General features: G+C 50.8%; 1 pseudogene; it reads right to left on the bottom strand.

Moving 5' to 3' along the window:
- Nucleotides 1–9,295: 9,295 nt before the first annotated feature.
- LOC115082413 overlaps nt 9,296–21,996 on the bottom strand; it is a 34,723-nt pseudogene continuing 22,022 nt past the window's right edge.

The following is a 21,996-nucleotide window of genomic DNA, read 5'->3' as shown; positions in this document are numbered from 1 at the left end:
TGAATCCAGGAGAGGGCATTGCCAGTAACCCCGATACTCTTCAAGATATTGAGGAGGACATCGTGATTGACTGTATCAAATGCGGCAGAAATGTCAAGCATTGCAATCAGGTAGGAGGATCCTGAGTCGATTCCTCTGATGAGGGTATCATGTAGGGAGAGCAGTAGGGTTTCAGTACTTAAATGCTTCCTGAAACCGTGTTGGGTGGATGGGAGAATATTGTTCTGTTCTAGGTGATCAGATAGGCGTGAATTAACTAGTTTTTCCAGGACTTTAGCTAGGAGGGGTAGATTGGAGACAGGTCTGTAATTAGATAGGGTGGCAGGGTCAAGATTGGGTTTTTTGAGTAGCGGTTTCACTACTGCTTGCTTGAGAAAATTAGGGACTGTGCCATGCTCTAAGGAACAGTTAAGAATGTTCGATAAAGGTTTGGCGATCACTTTGGGTATAGATAGTAAGAGTTTAGAAGGAATAGTTTCAGAGGGATGTGAAGAGGGTTTCATTTTTTTAGGATGTTCTCAACTTCCAGGGAGGAAGAGGAATCAAAGGTGGAGAGGGAGATTGGTGAGTTTATAGAGGGGAGACAGATTTTGAAGCTGTTGCAAGAGAATTGTGCTGTGATGGAGGATACCTTGTTTTTAAAAAATTGTGCAAGCTCATTGCACCGATTTTTTGAGGAAATTGCAGGTTGTTGTGTGAGGGAGGGCGAGGTTAGATCGGCAACCATGGAGAAGAGGGCCTTGGGATTGTGCTGCAGACCATGTATTTTTTTGGCGTAATATTCTCGTTTGGTTTGGAGTATGGACTTTCTATATTCATGCATATGTTGGTAGTATATTGTTTTGGTTGCGGGGGATTGGTGCTTACGCCAGTACCTTTCTGCAGCTCTGAGATGGGTTTTAAGATCCCTGAGCTCAGGCGTGTACCAGGGTTTTCGATTTCTACGGTTTGGGTTTACAGTTTTCGTTATTAGAGGGCAGTGTTTATTGGCGATGCCGAGGGTGGAATTAACCCAGGTGGAGAAGGCGTTGTCGGTGGAGGAGAGATCAATATGGTTGCCTATATCCGAGCATGCTTGTGTGATGGTGTCTATATCACAGGATTTGCGAAAATTGAAAGCTATGGGCTGACTGGGCAGTATAGTAGAACTTTGAGGGAGGGTGAGTCTGGTTTGAATCAGGGAGTGATCAGACCAGGGTACTGCCATGCATGATGGGGGGTTGCTTATGTTGAAGTGGGAATTGATAAAAATCAGATCAAGAGTGTGGCCAGCTTTGTGTGTGGGCGAGTTCACAATTTGTTGGAAACCCATGGCTTCGAGGGAGGACATGAATGCTTCGCATGCTGGGGATTGTGGGATGGTATCTATGTGTAAGTTAAAGTCTCCTAGGAGAATCGTGGGTACGTCGGGGGATAACGAGTTAGCAAAGAATTCAATGAGGGGGGATGAATCTTTCTCAAGGAGACCTGGGGGGGTATAAATGAGACATAGTTGGAGTGATTTTGATTTGAAGAAGCCAATTTCATATTGCTTCGGGATGTCACATTTCTGGGCCAAGAGTTGAAAGTCCTTTTTTACAGCCAGGAGTATGCCGCCTCCTCTCTTCTTTTTTCGAGGGATTGAGAAAACATCGTAGCTGTCTAGGGGTAGTTGGTTGATGAGGGAGTGTCATGCTGTTTGAACCAGGTTTCCGTGACAGCGCATATTTCAGGTTTGGAGTCAATGAGAATGTCATGCAAGAGATGAGTTTTCTTTTGGAGTGATTGTGCGTTGAAAAGAATAATGGTAATGAGAGAGAGACTGATGGCTTGTGTGCGTGTGAGTGTGTGTATTGGGATAAGCCTTCTTTTGTTTTGAGTTGTCTTGTGGCGTGCAGTCTGATGTGTAAAAGTGAGGGGAATATTAGTGTGGTGTCCTGGCTGGTATGATAATGAATAATTGTCGATTAAAGGAGGCATTGTAGAGCCGTAGAGTAATGCAGGTAAAGATGCAGGTAAGGATTTGGGTGTGAGTGAATGAATATGCTGCAAATTATAGAGAACAAATATTGCACATTTAACAGGCAGACATATGGTTGAATAGGGCTAGTATGGAGAAAACAGGGAAAGTCACGTATTGGAAGACTGGAGATCAAAATAAATTAGGAGCAACTGACTGGGTTACCAAAGCAGTAAGTGTAGCAAGAAGAGGGGATTTCTTTAGGGGGTATTAGGTGGAGCGCATAGCTGAGATACCTAACCTACGTAGGTGGCGGTAAGGACTGGCTGGTACAGATTCCATATTACAGGCAGATTACAATGCAGAGTACACTCAAAAGCATGGTACAGATAAGGTATGGTACACTTCAGAAACGGCCAGGAGCCTGGGAGTGCGGAACGTTGCAAACACAGCTGCGTGAACCGTTGAGTTGTACAAATATTTGCAGTCAGATACAGTGCAAACGCAGAGGTTAAACTGTGGGCACTCAAGGGTCAAGGGTCGTTGCTCCTTCGGGGCTGCGCCGAAGGGGCGAGACAAAGGGGCAAGCCCCTTTGACGCGCTCCTTCGGCGCGCGACGCTCGGCGCGCGGCGCCTGGAAAGATTGAAATTTAAAGGTACTCTTAGTCTGTGTGTGATTGGCTGCCTTGCAGCGGTCGGCTGATTGGCCGGTTCTCGGTGGGGGGCGGGCTTCGGCCGCGAGGGGAGCGGGCCTGGAGCACTGCTTGTTGTGGTCGCGCTGTCGGCGGTGGCCCCGTCCGGGTAAGAGAAATAAAAGAAATAAAAGAAGGCCTTACCCCGATGGGCCGCCGGCGCCGATTGCGCAGGCCTTGCAGCTGGAGTGGCAGCGTGTCTCTTCAGGTAAGCCGGACAGAAAGGGCGATTCGCGGGCTTCGTCGCTGAACTTGAAGAGCCACCCGATCTCGGCTGATTGGCTGCCTTGCAGCCGTCGGCTGATTGGCCGGTTCTCGGTGGGGGGCGGGCTTCGGCCGCGAGGGGAGCGGGCCTGGAGCACTGCTTGTTGTGGTCGCGCTGTCGGCGGTGGCCCCGTCCGGGTAAGAGAAATAAAAGAAGGCCTTACCCCGATGGGCCGCCGGCGCCGATTGCGCAGGCCTTGCAGCTGGAGTGGCAGCGTGTCTCTTCAGGTAAGCCGGACAGAAAGGGCGATTCGCGGGCTTCGTCGCTGAACTTGAAGAGCCACCTGATCTCGGCTGATTGGCTGCCTTGCAGCCGTCGGCTGATTGGCCGGTTCTCGGTGGGGGGCGGGCTTCGGCCGCGAGGGGAGCGGGCCTGGAGCACTGCTTGTTGTGGTCGCGCTGTCGGCGGTGGCCCCGTCCGGGTAAGAGAAATAAAAGAAGGCCTTACCCCGATGGGCCGCCGGCGCCGATTGCGCAGGCCTTGCAGCTGGAGTGGCAGCGTGTCTCTTCAGGTAAGCCGGACAGAAAGGGCGATTCGCGGGCTTCGTCGCTGAACTTGAAGAGCCACCCGATCTCGGCTGATTGGCTGCCTTGCAGCCGTCGGCTGATTGGCCGGTTCTCGGTGGGGGGCGGGCTTCGGCCGCAAGGGGAGCGGGCCTGGAGCACTGCTTGTTGTGGTCGCGCTGTCGGCGGTGGCCCCGTCCGGGTAAGAGAAATAAAAGAAGGCCTTACCCCGATGGGCCGCCGGCGCCGATTGCGCAGGCCTTGCAGCTGGAGTGGCAGCGTGTCTCTTCAGGTAAGCCGGACAGAAAGGGCGATTCGCGGGCTTCGTCGCTGAACTTGAAGAGCCACCCGATCTCGGCTGATTGGCTGCCTTGCAGCCGTCGGCTGATTGGCAGGTTCTCGGTGGGGGGCGGGCTTCGGCCGCGAGGGGAGCGGGCCTGGAGCACTGCTTGTTGTGGTCGCGCTGTCGGCGGTGGCCCCGTCCGGGTAAGAGAAATAAAAGAAGGCCTTACCCCGATGGGCCGCCGGCGCCGATTGCGCAGGCCTTGCAGCTGGAGTGGCAGCGTGTCTCTTCAGGTAAGCCGGACAGAAAGGGCGATTCGCGGGCTTCGTCGCTGAACTTGAAGAGCCACCTGATCTCGGCTGATTGGCTGCCTTGCAGCCGTCGGCTGATTGGCCGGTTCTCGGTGGGGGGCGGGCTTCGGCCGCGAGGGGAGCGGGCCTGGAGCACTGCTTGTTGTGGTCGCGCTGTCGGCGGTGGCCCCGTCCGGGTAAGAGAAATAAAAGAAGGCCTTACCCCGATGGGCCGCCGGCGCCGATTGCGCAGGCCTTGCAGCTGGAGTGGCAGCGTGTCTCTTCAGGTAAGCCGGACAGAAAGGGCGATTCGCGGGCTTCGTCGCTGAACTTGAAGAGCCACCCGATCTCGGCTGATTGGCTGCCTTGCAGCCGTCGGCTGATTGGCCGGTTCTCGGTGGGGGGCGGGCTTCGGCCGCAAGGGGAGCGGGCCTGGAGCACTGCTTGTTGTGGTCGCGCTGTCGGCGGTGGCCCCGTCCGGGTAAGAGAAATAAAAGAAGGCCTTACCCCGATGGGCCGCCGGCGCCGGTTGCGCAGGCCTTGCAGCTGGAGTGGCAGCGTGTCTCTTCAGGTAAGCCGGACAGAAAGGGCGATTCGCGGGCTTCGTCGCTGAACTTGAAGAGCCACCCGATCTCGGCTGATTGGCTGCCTTGCAGCCGTCGGCTGATTGGCCGGTTCTCGGTGGGGGGCGGGCTTCGGCCGCGAGGGGAGCGGGCCTGGAGCACTGCTTGTTGTGGTCGCGCTGTCGGCGGTGGCCCCGTCCGGGTAAGAGAAATAAAAGAAGGCCTTACCCCGATGGGCCGCCATTATATGTAATTAGGTCATAAGTATTTTAATAATGTCCTCCTGGGGAGAAGGCTAGCAATGTATACTCTGATAGAGTCCTAGCCAGATTTCAAACCACTTCATATATACAGTTTTTCTCTGTCTCAGCTCTGACATTCTGCATGCAGACAGTAGTCAGCTTCTGACACCAGTACACACATATTCCTTTATTCTACAAATAGCTTAATTTCCCATTTCCCCACATCTGTTTCCTCTCTGGTGTTCTAATGCACAATTTCCGTTGTGAAATTTGGGTTCAACTTTTTGGCTCATGGTGATTCACAGGCACATGCACATGTCCTCTGCCAGATACCAAGTTTCCCTATGTTGCTACAATGGTACAAGAATAGAACACATTTCCACAGTTTCACAGCCCCTATGCCTCGAGAGGTCACTAATCGCTACAAAACTGTTACAATGGTTAGTTCTTGTCCTTAAAAAACCATTATGATTTGATGTTATTGACACATTTTCTCTATTTAAATGCATAATGGACACAGGTATGTTCAATATTGGAGCACATAATTTAAAAATATAGATTTTTGGAAACATCTGTCAAAAAAGTCTTATAATTGTAATTGTAAAACTTGTTCTCAAAATGTCTCATAGCTCCAAATATAATATTCAGCGTGAAAAAATTATGTCCATATTTTTAGTGCTTTCACAGAAAACTTTAAAAAGTTCACAAAAATTAGTCATTAAACACGCTCAAATATATCAGTATTGTGGATGGTGGTTGGATGGTTGATGATTAAAAAATGACCAAAATCTTTACCGAGTGATAATGCTTGAATGATATGAAACCAGCCACCTCATCTATGTATACCATTGTAGACCTGCACATGGAACAGGAACCATTTCAGAGAATGTTCCCAGGAGGTTCTGGATTTTAGCTTTCTACCTAAAATCCTAAATTTGGCTTCCTGAACCTCCTCACACATTCTTGTATGTCGTTGGTGCCCACATGTACCATGGAAGCTGACTCCTTCCCAGCACTGTCTAAAATCCAATCTAGGTGATGCATGAGGTCCAACACCTTCATATCAGGCAGTCCTCATGTCCACCAGCTACCAAGCTATCTACATTTCCAATGATCAAATCACCAACTATGATGGTCAGCCTAACCTTTTGCTCCTGGGCAGTAGCCCTGGGAGACCATCCTCAGTGGGAGAGGACAATGCATCACCTGTAGAGCAGGTCCTTGCTAAAGGATCACTTCCTACCACACCAGGGTCATGCTCTCTGACCAGGAGGATTTCATGATCTAAGGTAGCAACAAGGCTGCCAGACTGGAGTTGAGACTTGGCTACTATGTACTAGGGATGTGAATCATTTTTTGACAATTTAAAAAAATCGTCCAATATTTTTTAAATCGTCAAAAATCGTTAGAGTGCATGATACAATAGAAATTCCCCCGATTTAATGGGTTAGTGTCCACTAACGGGAGTTATCTGGGGGGAGGGCGGGAAAACTGGCACACCAAAACAACCCCTAAACCCAACTTGACCCTTTAAAGCTAAACCCTTACCTTCCCCCACCCTCCCGAACCCCCCAAAACTTTTTACGAGTACCTGGTGGTCCAGTGGAAGCCCCGGGACTGATCTCCTGCTCTCGGGCCATCGGCGCCATTTTGGCTGCCACTAATAAAAATGGCGCCGATGGCCCGATAAAAAAACCCCACTGACCCTTTAAAAATGACCCATTTGCTTTCCCCACCCTCCCGAACCCCCCCCAAAACTGTTTTAAAATTACCTGGTGGTCCAGTGGGGGCACGGGGAGCGATCTCCCGCTCTCAGGCCATCGGCTGCCACTAATAAAAATGGCGCCGATGGCCCTTTGCCATTACCATGTGACAGGGTATCCGTGCCATTGGCTGGCCCCTGTCACATGGTAGGGGCACTGGATGGCCAGCACCATTTTTAAAGATGGCACTGACCATCTTTAAAATGGCTGGCGCCATGTGATGATTCAAAGGCAAAAAACTGGAAGCCCCCCCCCCCCCCCCCCACAAACACACACACACTTCATCTTAATTTTGTTGAGTTCCTAGTTAAGTTTAGGTTGCTATGGGAGTAGGAATGTGTACAATTAGAGACCTTTAAATTTATTGGTATAATTCACTATTAATCTGGGCGTGATCTACAAGGGAATGGCTAAACTCTCAATAAGGGCTGGTGCAATAGTGTGATTTAAAAAAGAGCCTGATTGATTTTTATTGACAAAGTGCCTCTTTCCTATAAATCAAAGGATGAGCCAGGCGTGAGTGGGAGGGAGGGAAAGACACTCTAGAATTAACTCCCTCTAGCTTGCTTATTATCTCAGACACACACACACTGTTGAACTGTGCAAGTTACCCCCACGCCTTATAATTAGAGTTCTTTCTTTTAGAAAACAGTTCAACAGTTGCAGCCCTATATATAAACATTGGGATAACCAACATTGGAGTAGCAGATATAACCCTAAACAGAAGGTATGGGGTTAACTGCATGGAGTGGCAGCTACAACAAACATAATGCATGGGTGTAATCTGCATATAGGGTTTCCAGCTCATCCAAGGTCAACTGAACAGATTGATCCAGGCTTGGTTTTGCCCCATTGCATGCCTAGGGTTGTAGTTTTGACTATCTAAGAAAAATCAATGGGATAATCAGAACTATACCTCTATGCATGCAACAGTGAAAATCCAGGAATCATCCAGTTTAGTCAACCTGGGGTGAGTTGTCAACTCTACTTGCAAGAAGCGACAATTGCCACTCTAAAACACCTGGCTAGGCAGACTGGAAGTATCATTTTCATAATTATTTTAGCAAAAATATGCAGCCTGATATTCATGTCATCTTATCATTTTATTTTATTGGTTTTAATTCTGGTTTTATGGTTTGTTATGTTTTTATATATTGATAAGTTGCCTTTGTACAGATTTAATGTTTTATGTTTTTCTCAATTGTGAATGTTTATTTGTAAACTGTTAAGAATATTAGATGAACAGTCTAGAAATTCAAAATAAATAAGTATTCAAAAGCCAATGAATTGCAAAAATATCCAGGTAAAATTACCAAGATAAATTTAGCTGAATATTCAGCTGAATATTGTTTTTTGCTGAATTTACTCTGCTAAAATTACCCAGATAAAGTTATTTGGGTAACTTTGCCATTTATCAGTTTAATTATTATTTTTTTTTGGGGGGGGGGGGGGGGAAACTTCACAGGCCATAGCAGAAACTTGATTCTCCCTGAATACCCACAAGTTACACAAATGTTAGGCCTGAAATGCCCGATGCCCTCACCACTCCTGCAATATTTTAAAGATAAATGCTGGGGCCACAGCAGCACAAATCCCACCATCCCCACAGGTTTCAAACAGGGATTGGTTGACTCTCAGTGATCTGACCAAGTTACATTAGAGCAATGTGAATATATTAGTAAGTTGTAACCAGGAGGCAGGGTGTAAAATTCAAAACTCAGGGTTTATCTGGCAAAATATAAACTTAGCCAGACTATGGTCCTCTATTTTCCTACGTAATTGCTCTCTTTTTAAATCCACATTTACCCAATTGTACATATCATGCTGAGCATGCTGCACGGATACCTCAAAATTCAAGCAGATAATCAAAAGTACCTAGGCATAAGAGGAGTGGTCATTCTATCAATATCCCTTACACATATTGTGGGACATTTTAAATTTGTCCGCATTTGGACAAAACTTTCAGGTACTTTTATACTGAGAACTTTGTATCAATTTTCAAAGAGAAAGTTGGCATATACTTTTGCTTTGAGAATTGACACTGGTAAAGTACCTGCAGATATTTGTACCTATTTTTTTATATGGGTACAATTTTGCTGGAAAAGTCCAGGCATAGAGTTGAAAATATAATCTCTGCATATGCATTTCCTCTCCTAACCTAAACATGCCTCCTGGAATGCCTCCTCTCAATCGGGTCGATACAGTACAGTGCTCTCCGACGGAGCGCACTGTTAACCCTCGATTGGACGCGCGTTTTCGACATGCTAGCATTACCCCTTATTCAGTAAGGGGTCAAAAACGCGCGTCCAACTCCCCTGAACCTAATAGCGCCCGCAACATGCAAATGCATGTTGCGGGCGCTATTAGGTATTCCCGCGTGATTCAGAAAGGAAAATGTGCAGCCAAGCCGCACATTTTACTTTCAGAAATTAGCGCCCTCCCAAAGGTAGGCGCTAATTTCTTTGGGCACCGGGGAAGTGCACAGAAAAAAAAAATTTGAAGTCGGCCTGTGGCTCGCGGGTCGAAAACCGCATGCTCAATTTTGCCGATGTCCAGTTTCCGAACCCATGGCTGTCAGCGGGCTCGAGAACCGACGCCGGCAAAATTGAGCGTCGGCTGTCAAACCCGCTGACAGCCGCCGCTCCGGTCCAAAAAGAGGCGCTAGGGACGCGCTAGTGTCCCTAGTGCCTCTTTTTACCTATTTTTACCGCCAGGCCTAATTTGCATACTGAATCGCGCGCACAGGAGAGTGGCCTGTGCGTGCGTCGGGAGAGTGGGCATTCGCCCACTCTCCCGCGGACTTTACTGTATCGGCCCGAATGTGGCTAGAAGTCTGTGCATTGTAGAACACACAGACTTTCAGCCACATTGGGGGAGGGCAATTGTCAGACAGGTAATTTACGCAATTAGCTTTGAAAGGCGTATGTGGAGAATCTGTGTACTTATATAGCATGCTGAGGGCAGGGTGTTGAAGGATATAAAAAAGAAAAATAAACACATATGCAATTATAACAGTGGGGGAAAAACAATGGAGAGAAGCTAGAAAAGTCTGAAGAATAAGAAATGTTTGTTGGTAAAATTCAAAACACAATCATTTAGAATACACTGAATGTGAGAAAAGAGGATATTACAGTAAAATAAAGGTGATGTGAAAATTATGTCAAGAAATTTAAAAGAGCGTAACAGTTCACATACAAATAATAGTAGCTTGCTTTATGGTGATAGTTGATTAAGTTGGATACTGCACAAAGAAATATATTAGCCTTGGAGGCTTTCATGAGTTTTATAAAAGGCCTGTCCAAATTGGGTAAATAACTCTGAGGAGCTGAACAAGAGAATTGAATTGAAATTTTCCATGGGACATCTATAGAGTTGGTCTGAATATTGTTACACAGTGTTCATTGGCAATTTCTGATTTTGAGGAGAATATTGAGTAACAAGCGATTTACTTTAATAATGCTATCATCTTATGTTTACTTCCTTGGTGTAGCTTTCACAATGAATTCATAAGTAAGTGGACAGTATTTGATAAAGAGATTTTCAGCCACTGTATTGCTTTCTGCAGTAACCTTCTTCATATCCTTATTCATGAAATTCCACAAATGCAAGGCATATGAATTATTAAAGGTGCCAAGGGGGTCCCAGACCTCAAAATACCGTCTCCATGCAGAATAGGGAATTGGATAGAATCGTTGTGGGTGCAAAATGGAAATATTCCCACATGTGGTATCTTCTACATGCTTGAAAATTGGCAGCTCACATCTCCTTGCTAAAATTCGGGTAAGCAGTCGAGGGCTTTGTTGTCCCCATATGGCTCCATTGTAGTTCTTCACAAAGTCCTCCATGCATTCCCATAGATACTGATAGTGCCTTTGGAAACCAAAGATCCCATTGCTACAATCTCGTGATCCCTCAGCTGCCAGGAAATCTACTTCTTGGATAGGCCTCATGGATATGATATCTGTGTCCATGTAAATCCCACCATGCTTCCAAATCATTGCTAACCTGAAGCCATCAGCACTGATATGTGTCCAGTAGATTTCCTTGACTGGATTTACCTGTAAAATGAAGAGGAAAGTAGTAATTAAAACAACTGCTCATCGCTACAATTTCTACTACTTCCTCAGAGATTCCCTGTGCTTGTCCCATGCTTTTCTGAATTCAGATACTGTCCTGGTCTCCACTATTTCCACTTAGAGGCTGTTTCGTGCATACACCACCATCTCTGTAAAGAAATATTTCCTGAAGATTATAATAAAAGGCATTAGAACCTATGTATTATGCATACAAAAAAGATTAGTAAACATAGGAAAATTTGAATATATATTAAACAAAAATAAAACAATTTTAGAAACATTTTTAGAAAGGCAACAAACATGGAGCTTCACTAACAATTTTTAAAAATGAAGACGCCCTCCCATGTCATCATTTGCCCAAAAGTAATCCTTCTATTTTTCTTTTTTTGAAAAAGTGTACAAAGAAAACATGCCTAGTGTAGTGCAAAAACATATCCAAAGGAATGAATTCTCTTTAATAATTTTAAAACCAATGATACCCACAATGTTAGTCAAGAGAAGAGAATACTTAATTTCTCTAATGAAAATTTTAAACCCAAAACTGGAATTCTTCAAAAAGCAAGACTGCTGGTCTCCTGAGGAAGAATTATTTGAAACATCTATGTCAGGAAATGCTCCTCCCCAGCACTGTCTAAAATCTTATCTAGGTGACATGTGAGGTCCACCACCTTTGCACCAGGCAGGCATATTATAGGCAATCCTCATGCCCAGCAGCCACCCCGTAATCTACATTCCTAATAATCAAATCACCAGTTATGACTGTCAAGCTAACCCTTCCCTCCTGGGCAGTAGCCCCGGGAGATACATTCTTGGTGTAAGAAAACAATGCACCAACTGGAGAGCAGGTCCTTGCTACAGGATCACTTCCTGCTGCACCAGGTTGATGCTTTCCGACAAGGATACCTTCTTCCTCAAGGACCAATCCCTGAAGCACACTGCTAGTAACACTGCCCTCCTCAGAGAAAACTCAATTTACCACTTCTACTTGTCGCCTCCCACCCAGCCAGTTTCTAACCCAGTCTGTGTCTCTAGGTTCCATACCAAGGGTGTTCAATTTATTTATATGACTTCTATGTGGAACTGTGTCAAAAGCATTACTGAAATCCAAGTACATTGTGGGGTAGATTTTACAAAATTACGCACATGCGTACTTTTGTTCGCGCACCAGGCACAAACAAGAGTTTGCGTGATTTTATTTATTTATTTATTTATTTGAAAATTTTTGTATACCGACATTCGTTAGGAAAACATCACATCGGTTTCCATAGAACAATAAGTAGCCAACAGGGCTTTACAATGAAACTGATAATATAAACTGGGGAGGGGGGGGGGGGGGGGGGGGGGCGGGAAGGAAGGGGGAGAGGGGTTAGAGGGTGCGGGAAACCAAAGTTATGCTGTACAAGTAGGTAAACACAAAAACATAGTTAAATATAATTATAGATAGCGTACATGAAATATATAGTTAAATACAAGTATAGATAATGGGGTAGATTTTCAGAGCCCTGCTCGCCTAAATCCGCCCAAAACCGGGCGGATTTAGGCGAGCAGGGCCCTGCGCGCCGGGAAGCCTATTTTACATAGGCCTCCCGGCGCGCGCAGAGCCCCGGGACTCGCGTAAATCCCGGGGTTCTCGGAGGGGGGCGTGTCGGGGGCGTGTCGGGGGGCGGGCCCGGTCGTCGCGGCGTTCCGGGGGCGTGTCGGCAGCGTTTTGGGGGCGGGTACGGGGCGTGGCTACGGCCCGGGGGCGTGGCCGCGCCCTCCGTACCCGCCCCCAGGTCGCGGCCCGGCACGCAGCAGGCCCGCTGGCACGCGGGGATTTACGTCTCCCTCCGGGAGGCGTAAATCCCCCGACAAAGGTAAGGGGGGGGTGTAGACAGGGCCGGGCGGGTGGGTTAGGTAGGGGAAGGGAGGGGAAGGTGAGGGGAGGGCAAAGGAAAGTTCCCTCCAAGGCCGCTCCGATTTCGGAGCGGCCTTGGAGGGAACGGGGGGAGGCAGCGCGGCTCGGCGCGCGCAGGCTATACAAAATCGATAGCCTTGCGCGCGCCGATCCAGGATTTTAGTGGATACGCGCGGCTCCGCGCGTATCTACTAAAATCCAGCGTACTTTTGCTTGAGTCTGATGCGCAAGCAAAAGTAGGCTGATCGCGCTTCTTTTAAAATCTACCCCAATGTACATTAAAAACTAGGAGGGGAGAATTAAGAAAGGGATATTCGGTGAAGGGCCTAGGGGGTGGGGAGGGGTGAAGGAGAGAAGGTGCGTTAGGAATGGGGGGCTCATGCGTAGGATCGGGTGAACAACCAAGTCTTGAGGTTCTGTCTGAATTTCTTAGTGCAGGTTTTAAGGCGAAGGTGGGTGGGCATTAGAGATGTGAATCGTGTCCTCGATCGTCTTAATGATCGATTTCGGCTGGGAGGGGGAGGGAATTGTATCGTCGCCGTTTGGGTGTTTAGAGTATCGTGAAAATCGTGAAATCGTTAAAATCGTGAACCGGCACACTAAAACCCCCTAAAACCCACCCCCGACCCTTTAAATTAAATCCCCCACCCTCCCGAACCGCCCCCCCCCCAAATGCCTTAAATTACCTGGGGGTCCAGCGGCGGTCCGTAGCTAAATCGGGGGAAGGGGGAGGGCAGGAAAACCGGCACACTACAACACCCTAAAACCCACCCCTGACCCTTTAAATTAAATCCCCCACCCTCCCGAACCCCCCCCCCAAATGCCCTTAAATTACCTGGGGGTCCAGCAGCGGTCCGTAGCTAAATCGGGGGAAGGGGGGAGGGCAGGAAAACCGGCACACTAAAACACCCTAAAACCCACCCCCGACCCTTTAAATTAAATCCCCCACCCCCAAATGCCTTAAATTACCTGGGGTCCAGCGGCGGTCCCGGAATGGCCTCCTGCAATTGAATCGTGTTGTCTTCAGCCGGCGCCATTCTGCGCCGCCATTTTGCAAAATGGCGGCGCAAAATGGCGGCGGCCATAGACCAACACGATTCGACTGCAGGAGGTCGTTCCGGACCCCCGCTGGACTTTTGGCAAGTCTTGTGGGGGTCAGGAGGCCCCCCCAAGCTGGCCAAAAGTCCCTGGGGGTCCAGCGGGGGTCCGGGAGCGATTTCCTGCCGCGAATCATTTTCCGTACGGAAAATGGCGCCGGCAGGAGATCGACTGCAGGAGGTTGTTCAGCGGTCGGGGGAATTGGTATTGTATCGTGGCCCTAACGATTTTTGACGATTTAAAATATATCGGACGATATTTTAAATCGTCAAAAAACGATTCACATCCCTAGTGGGCATAGAATTCCATAGGGAGGGTCCAGCTAGGGATAGCGCACATTGTTTGGTGACTGTTAGATGGAAGAGTTTGGGAGAAGGTGTGTTAATGTTTGCTGTGTAGGGTGCTCTGGTGGGTCTGGAAGAGGATCGGATGTATAAATAGTCTGAAAACCAGAGCATGTCTGGATTGTGGATGGCTTTGTGAATAAGTGTGAGGGTTTTAAATTGAATTCTGGCTGTGATGGGGAGCCAATTAAGTTGTTTGAGGATAGGTGTGATGTGTTCTTTTCTGCGGGTGCCTGTTAATATTCTTGCAGCAGCATTTTGAAGTAGCTGCAGGGGGGCAAGGCTGCTTTTCGGGAGACCTAGGAGTAGAGCATTTGCGTAGTCTATTTTAGATAAAATGAGGGCTTGTAGGGCAGTTCTGAAGTCATTGAGGTGCAGAATAGGTTTGAGTTTTTGAGGGTGTGTAATTGAAGTAACAGTCTTTGATAGTGGAGGTGATAAATTTCTGTAGGTTGAATTGCGGGTCAAGTGTGACACCTAGGTCTCTTACAGATTGCGAGAGGACTGGAGGAGCAAGAGGGGAGTTGGCTGAGGGTGTGGGTACGTGGTTGATGGGTTGAGGTGAAATGATTATGAGTTCAGTCTTGTTAGGATTTAGGGCTAGATTGAGTTGGGTGAGTAGACAGTTGATGGATGAGAGGGCACTGTCCCATCTTTTAAGGGCGTTGGAGATGGAGTCGGTAATGGGGATGAGCACTTGCACATCGTCAGCGTAGACGAAATGCGGGAGGCCGAGATTTGAGAGTAGCTGGCAGAGGGGGAGGAGGGATATGTTGAAGAGTGTGGATGATAAGGAGGAACCCTGGGGTACGCCCCTTGTGATGTTGATTGGCTCGGATTCATGGTTTTCAATTTTTACCTTGTAGTGTCTGTCCCTTATATATGAATTAAACCAGCGAAGAGAGGTCCCAGAGATGCCAATGTCAGCTAGCCTGTCGAGTAAGATAGAGTAGTTAATAGTGTTGAAGGCTGCGGAGATGTCCAATAGGGCCAGAATGAATGTGTGACCTTTGTCAAAGCCTCTGATGACGAGGTCAGTGAGGGAGAGTAGTAAAGTTTTGGTACTGAAGCGCTTTCTGAAGCCGTGTTGTGATGGAAAGAGAATCTGGTGCTGGTCTAAGTAGTTTGACAGTTGAGTGTTAACTGTTTTTTCAAGGACTTTAGCGATGAAGGGGAGGTTGGAGATGGGTCGGTAGTTGGATAAATCGGTAGGGTCAAGTTTCGGTTTCTTAAGGATGGGTTTTACTATGGCTAATTTGAGCTAGGTGGGAACATCTCCAGTGGACATGGAGGTGTTGATAATATCAGCTAGCGGTTGGGAAATACTATCTGGGATTGTCAGCAGCATTTTGGAGGGGATCATGTCAGAGGGGTGAGTAGCGGGTCGCATTTTCTTAAGTATAGCAGATATTTCAGAGGGGGAGGTACTTTCGAATGCATCTCTTGCAGGGTAAATTTGTTGGGTGAAGGAGCAGAGGGAAAGCGGGAGGCAATGGTAGCGATCTTGTTGTGGAAATATTGAGCAAGCTGGTTGCATTTGGTGGTCGCATGTGGATGTCTTGGGCGCTGTTTTGGTGAGGTTAGAGATTATAGAAAAGAGAGCCCTCGGGTTGAATTGATAGTTGTGAATTTTGGTGGCATAGTGGTCACGTTTGGCTTTGAGAGTGTTGGCTCTGTAGCCATGCAGTAGAGATATGAATCGTGTCCTCGATCGTCTTAACGATCGATTTCGGCTGGGAGGGGGAGGGAATCGTATTGTTGCCGTTTGGGTGTGTAAACTATCGTGAAAAATCGTTAAAATCGTGAGCCGGCACACTAAAACCCACTAAAACCCACCCCTGACCCTTTAAATTAAATCCCCCACCCTCCCGAACCCCCCCCCCCAAATGCTTTAAATTACCTGGGGATCCAGCGGTGGTCCAGAACGGCGGCGGTCCGGAACGGCCCCCTCAATAGAATCGTGTTGTCTTCAGCCGGCGCCATTTTGCAAAATGGCCGCCGCATAGACCAAAACGATTCGACGCAGGAGGTCATTCCGGACCCCCGCTGGACTTTTGGCAAGTCTTGTGGGGTCAGGAGGCCCCCCCAAGCTGGCCAAAAGTTCCTGGGAGTCCAGCGGGGTTCCGGGAGCGATTTCTTGCCGCGAATCGTTTCCGTACGGAAAATGGCGCCGGCAGGAGATTGACTGCAGGAGGTCATTCAGCGGGGGTTCCGGACCCCCGCTGAACGACCTCCTGCAGTCGATCTCCTGCCGGCGCCATTTTCCGTACGAAAACGATTCGCGGCAAGAAATCGCTCCCGGATCCCCGCTGGACTCCCAGGAACTTTTGGCCAGCTTGGGGGGGCCTCCTGACCCCCACAAGACTTGCCAAAAGTCCAGCGGGGGTCCGGAACGACCTCCTGCGTCGAATCGTTTTGGTCTATGGCCGCCGCCATTTTGCAAAATGGCACCGGCTGAAGACAACACGATTCTATTGAGGGGGCCGTTCCGGACCGCCGCCGTTCTGGACCACCGCTGGATCCCCAGGTAATTTAAAGCATTTGGGGGGGGGTTCGGGAGGGTGGGGGATTTAATTTAAAGGGTCGGGGGTGGGTTTTAGGGGGTTTTAGTGTGCCGGTTTTCCTGCCCTCCCCCTTCCCCCGATTTACGATTTTTTAACGATAAATTGGGGGAATTGGTATTGTATCGTGGCCCTAACGATTTTTGACGATTTAAAATATATCGGACGATATTTTAAATCGTCAAAAACGATTCACATCCCTACCATGCAGTAGAGTTTTGTATATGGCAAGTTGCTTAGTAGAAGAATCTTTGCGCCATATTTTTTCTTGAGTTCTGAGATTGTGTTTTTGTAGTTTTAGTTCAGGGGTGTACCAATGTTGTTGCGATCCCGGGACGGCCCCGGTATCGGCACTCACCCCGCCGCAGTCCCGTTTCTGTCTCCCGCGCCCCGGGGCTGCAGGGACCCCGGCCGCAGCGTCCCCAGCGCGTGGCCAGCTCTCCCGGGCCTGCAGGGCCCTAAGGCACCGCGCCTCGGCCTCTCACTCGCTGCCGGTGTTCCCCGCGGTTGGCTCCGCCCCCCTAGGCCCGCGCACGCGTCCCTGCCCTGCATTTAAAGGGCCCAGCGCGGGAAAGGCTCAAATCAGCCCTGGATGATGTCAGACGCTGCAGGGCTAGTTAAGGCCTGCTGTTGCGATCCCGGGGCGGCCCCGGGATCGGCACTCACCCCGGCACGGTTTCGCCGCGGGCTCCGATCCCCCGGGGGTGCAGGGACCTCGGGCGCTGCGTCCCAGGCGCGCCCCGACCTCGCTTGGGCCTGCAGGGCCCTCCGGCACCGCGCTCCGGCCTCTGCAGCTCCGCCGGCGTTCCTCCGTCCCTGACTTCCGCCCCCTAGACGCGCGCCGCGCGGCAGGCCCCGGGTCTTAAAGGGGCCAGCGCGGGAAACCTGTGCCTGCCCTCCAGATGACGTCAGACGCTCAGGGTATTTAAACCCTGCACCAAGATGCTTCCCTGCCTTGCAACGAGGTTCCCAGGTATTTCCTGCTTCCAGTTGCTGCGTTCTCCTGTCCTCTTGATTCCCTGTACTTCTTGATCCCGGATTGGCTTACGACGTTCCCCGGCTCTCGTCTCTGGACTGGCTTACGAAGATTCTCTGGCTTCTGACCCCGGACCAGCTTGCGTTGACTCTCTGGCTTCTGACCCCGGACCGGCTTACGTTGACTCTTCGGCTCTTGACCTCGGACTGGCTTTCGGTGACCCATTGGTTCCTGACTCTGGACCGGCGAGCGACAACGCTTCGGTACTAGGACTTCAACAGCCTCGGCCCTTGCGGGCCCTCCTAAGTCCCAGCGGCCGGGTTCCTACGGGCTCCTCCTGGGGGGACTCCGGCTTCCAGGGTGAATCTCCTAAGTCCCAGCGGCCGAACTCCTACGAGCTCCTCTCGGGGGAGGAACGGCTTCCAGGGCGAAGATCCTCCTACTACTGGACCAGCTCCGCCGTCTCCACCTTCCTCGCCAAAGCCCTTGGTCACATAGGGCTTCCAGAGTTCCTCCTTCAACCAGTTCCGGGCCCGTCTTTGCCGCCTCCCGGTCGGGGCCACTGCTGCCACCATCTACAGCAAACTTCTCCTTTGGTTCCAACCGGCCCAAGGGTCCACGAATCCTACAGATTGCAAGGCCATGGACCCGGCGGATCTTGCCGGCCTCAAGGCTATTCCGGGCATAGCCCAGAAGCTTCAGCAGCAACAGTCTTGCCTCGATACCCTAATGTCCACGGTTCAACGCCTGGCGGACCGAGTTGAAGGGGCCTCCGCGGCTCGCCCCGCCTCATCCTCTTCACAAGTCCATGCGAGCTCGTCAGTCCCAGTACAGATGCCAGCCCCGCCCCGGTACTCAGGAGACCCGAAGGCGTGCCGAGGATTCCTCAACCACTGTTATATTCGCTTCGACCTCCTGCCGGTGCAGTTCACCACCGATAGGACCAAGACGACTTACATAATTTCCCTCCTGGACGGGAAACCTTTGGCTTGGGCTTCCTCTCTGTAGTAGCGCCAAGACCCCCGCTTGAATAACCTCGTACAGTTCGTCAAGGCCTTCCGGCGGATCTATGACGAACCATCCCGGGCTTCCACCGCCGCCTCTGAACTCCTCCAGCTGAAGCAAGGCAATCGCCCCCTCGAGGAATTTGCGATGGAGTTCCAGACCTTGGCCACCGAGCTGGCCTGGGGGGAGGATAGTTTGCATGGAATATTCCTAGAAGCTCTTTCCCCTCGGCTCCAGGATGAACTTGCGGATCGGGACCTCCCAGATGACCTCCAGGAGCTGATTGAAATGGCCGGACGCGTGGATCGGCGCATTCAGCGCCGTTTTAGAGAGAGAAGGGCCACCCAAGGACAGCCTGCCCGTCGAACCACGCCACCTCGGGTTCGAGCTTCGCCTCCCGCGGCGGCTGCTTCCCCGCTTGAAGAACCCATGCAGTTGGGCCGGGGTCCTCTCTCGGCCGAGGAACGGAGGCGCCGTCGCGCGCAGGGCCTGTGCCTCTACTGCGGTGGTAAGGGGCACTTCTTGGCTCGGTGTACCGAGCGGCCGGGAAACGGCCGGACCTAGAATCAACTGGGGAGCTGATTCTAGGCAGTACTTCTCCGGACTCCCCATGTACGGTCCCAGCGAGACTATGCCTTCCCGGTGGAGGGTTCGATACCCTGGCACTGATTGACTCCGGGTCCGGGGGGAATTTCATCCTCCGGGACCTGGTACAACAACTGCAGCTTACAGTAGTGCCGCAAGAGCCACCTCTGCGGGTATCCTCCATACAAGGGATTCCCCTCCCCGGGACCATCACCACTCGTACACAACTAGTCCAGCTTCAGGTCGGACTTCTTCATAAGGAAGAGATCTCCTTCCTCATCCTGGAGAGGTCTATTCATCCACTTGTTTTAGGTCTACCCTGGCTAAGGAAGCATTCGCCAGTAATCGACTGGTCTTCACTCCAGATCGCCTCGTGGGGGTCAGGCTGCGCCCATCATTGCCTTCCTACTTGCCCGCTACAGACTCTCCCACTTCTGGCTACTCCCTTCGCGGTACCGGCGCAGTACCAGGCCTTCCAGGACGTCTTTTCTAAGGAGAAGGCCGAATTGCTCCCCGAGCATCGTCCTTTTGATTGTGCAATCGACTTGCTTCCTGATACCATGCCCCCTCGTGGGAGAGTATACCCTCTGTCCTTACCAGAGACCAAGGCTATGTCCGCCTACATTAAAGAGAACTTGGACCGAGGCTTCATAAGACCTTCTAACTCTCCGGCTGGGGCCGGATTCTTCTTTGTGGCCAAAAAGGATGGGTCTCTTCGGCCCTGTATCGATTACCGGGGCCTGAACCAGATTACCCGACGGGACCGCTACCCTTTGCCTCTGATTCCGGAGCTCCTGGATCGCCTACAAGGAGCCCGCGTTTTCACCAAGCTGGACCTTAGAGGGGCGTACAACCTCGTGCGAATCCGACCTGGCGATGAGTGGAAGACCGCCTTTAACACCAGAGATGGCCATTACAAATACCTCGTCATGCCATTCGGTCTCTGCAACGCTCCAGCGGTATTCCAGAACTTAATGAATGAGGTCCTCCGCGATCTTCTATACACCTCGGTCATCGTCTACCTCGACGACGTATTAATCTATTCCCGGAACCTTGAAGAACATCGACAACACGTACGCCAAGTTTTGCTTAAACTAAGAGAGAACCAACTATACGCTAAGCTGGAGAAATGCCAGTTTGAGGAGGAGTCGTTGCCCTTCCTGGGTTACATCGTCTCCTCCACTGGCTTCCGTATGGACCCCGATAAGGTCGCTGCCATCCGGAAATGGCCACAGCCTGTGGGAGTAAAGGCGCTCCAGCGGTTCCTAGGATTCGCTAACTTCTATCGCCACTTTATCCCACGTTACTCCTCGTTAGTGGCACCATTAACGGCGCTCACACGCAAGGGAGCGGATGCACGAGTTTGGCCGTCCACTGCCGTACAGGCCTTCCAGGAGCTGAAAGAGGCCTTCCTCCAGGACACCTGCCTTCGACACCCGGACCCCTTGCGCCCATTCATCGTAGAGGTGGATGCTTCCAACATAGCCGTGGGGGCCGTCCTGTCCCAGGTCTCTAAGGACGGCAAACTTCGGCCATGCTCCTACTTCTCCCGAAAGTTTTCCCCTGCTGAGAAGAACTACGGCATCGGGGACAAGGAGCTATTGGCCATTAAGCTGGCCTTTGAAGCTTGGCGCCAGTGGTTGGAGGGGGCCCAACACCCCATTGTGGTTTACACGGACCACAAGAATTTAGAATACTTGTCCCATGCGCAAAGGCTCAACCCCAGACAGGCACGCTGGTCCCTCTTCTTTAGCCGGTTCGACTTTACGCTTCGGTATCGACCGGCGACCAAGAATACCAGGGCAGATGCCTTGTCACGCACGACGGAGGTGGAGGAGGATTCCGAGACCCCGCAATACATTTTGGATCCAGCTAAGGTCCAACTGGCAGCCACTGAACTCGCTCCTGCGGGGAGGACGGTAGTTCCAGTCCGTGCTAGAAGGAGGGTCCTAGCATGGGCTCACGACTCCCTGACGGGAGGGCATCCCGGGATCGCTCGAACTCTTCAGTTACTGACAGAGTTCTACTGGTGGCCACGGGTCAAGGAGGACGTTCGTCTATACGTACAATCCTGTCCTACATGTGCGCAGCAGAAGCCCCCGCCTGGCCGTCCCTGGGGACTCCTCCAACCACTCCCTGTACCCTCGGAGCCCTGGACCCACATCTCCACGGACTTTATCGTGGAGTTGCCTCCGTCTCAAGGGAAGACTGTGGTTTGGGTTACCATTGACCGCTTCTCGAAGATGGCTCATTTTGTCCCGCTTGCCAAGCTGCCTACAGCTCCCGAGTTGGCTGACCTATTTATCCAGCATATCTTCCGGCTGCATGGGTTGCCTCAACATATTGCCTCGGACCGAGGGCCCCAATTTACGGCCAAATACTGGCGGGCACTCTGCAGGAAATTTGGGGTTCAGCTAGACTTAACCACAGCATTCCACCCCCAGGGCAACGGCCAGGTTGAACGCACGAACCGTACCCTGAAGGCGTTCCTCCGGGCTTTTGTCAGCGAACAGCAAGACAACTGGGTCACGCTTCTTCCCTGGGCCGAGTTTTCCTACAATCGCCATCGACACTCCGCCACGCTCCAATCCCCTTTCCGGTTGGTCTACGGGAAGGTTCCCAGACCTCCTCTACCTCTACCAGTGACCACCTCCTCACCTGCAGCGCAACTGATGGCCAGGCAGATTCACCAGCTGTGGCACACCACTCAAGAGAAGCTCCATCGTACGGCCGCCCAGTTCAAAGCCTAAGCAGACAAGTCTCGACGACCCGCCCCGGTGTTTCCACCCGGTTCCAGGGTTTGGCTTTCTACCAGGAACATCCAGCTCAGGATCCCCTCCATGAGGCTAGCCCCTCTCTACATTGGACCCTTCCGGGTAGCCGAACGCGTTGGCGCGGTGTCCTACCGCTTACG

This window comes from Rhinatrema bivittatum, unplaced genomic scaffold (genome assembly GCF_901001135.1).
Source record: "Rhinatrema bivittatum unplaced genomic scaffold, aRhiBiv1.1, whole genome shotgun sequence".
Lineage (NCBI taxonomy): Eukaryota > Metazoa > Chordata > Amphibia > Gymnophiona > Rhinatrematidae > Rhinatrema > Rhinatrema bivittatum.
The sequence above is the reverse complement of the archived record's forward strand: the minus strand, read 5'-3'. Positions and strand labels throughout refer to the sequence as shown.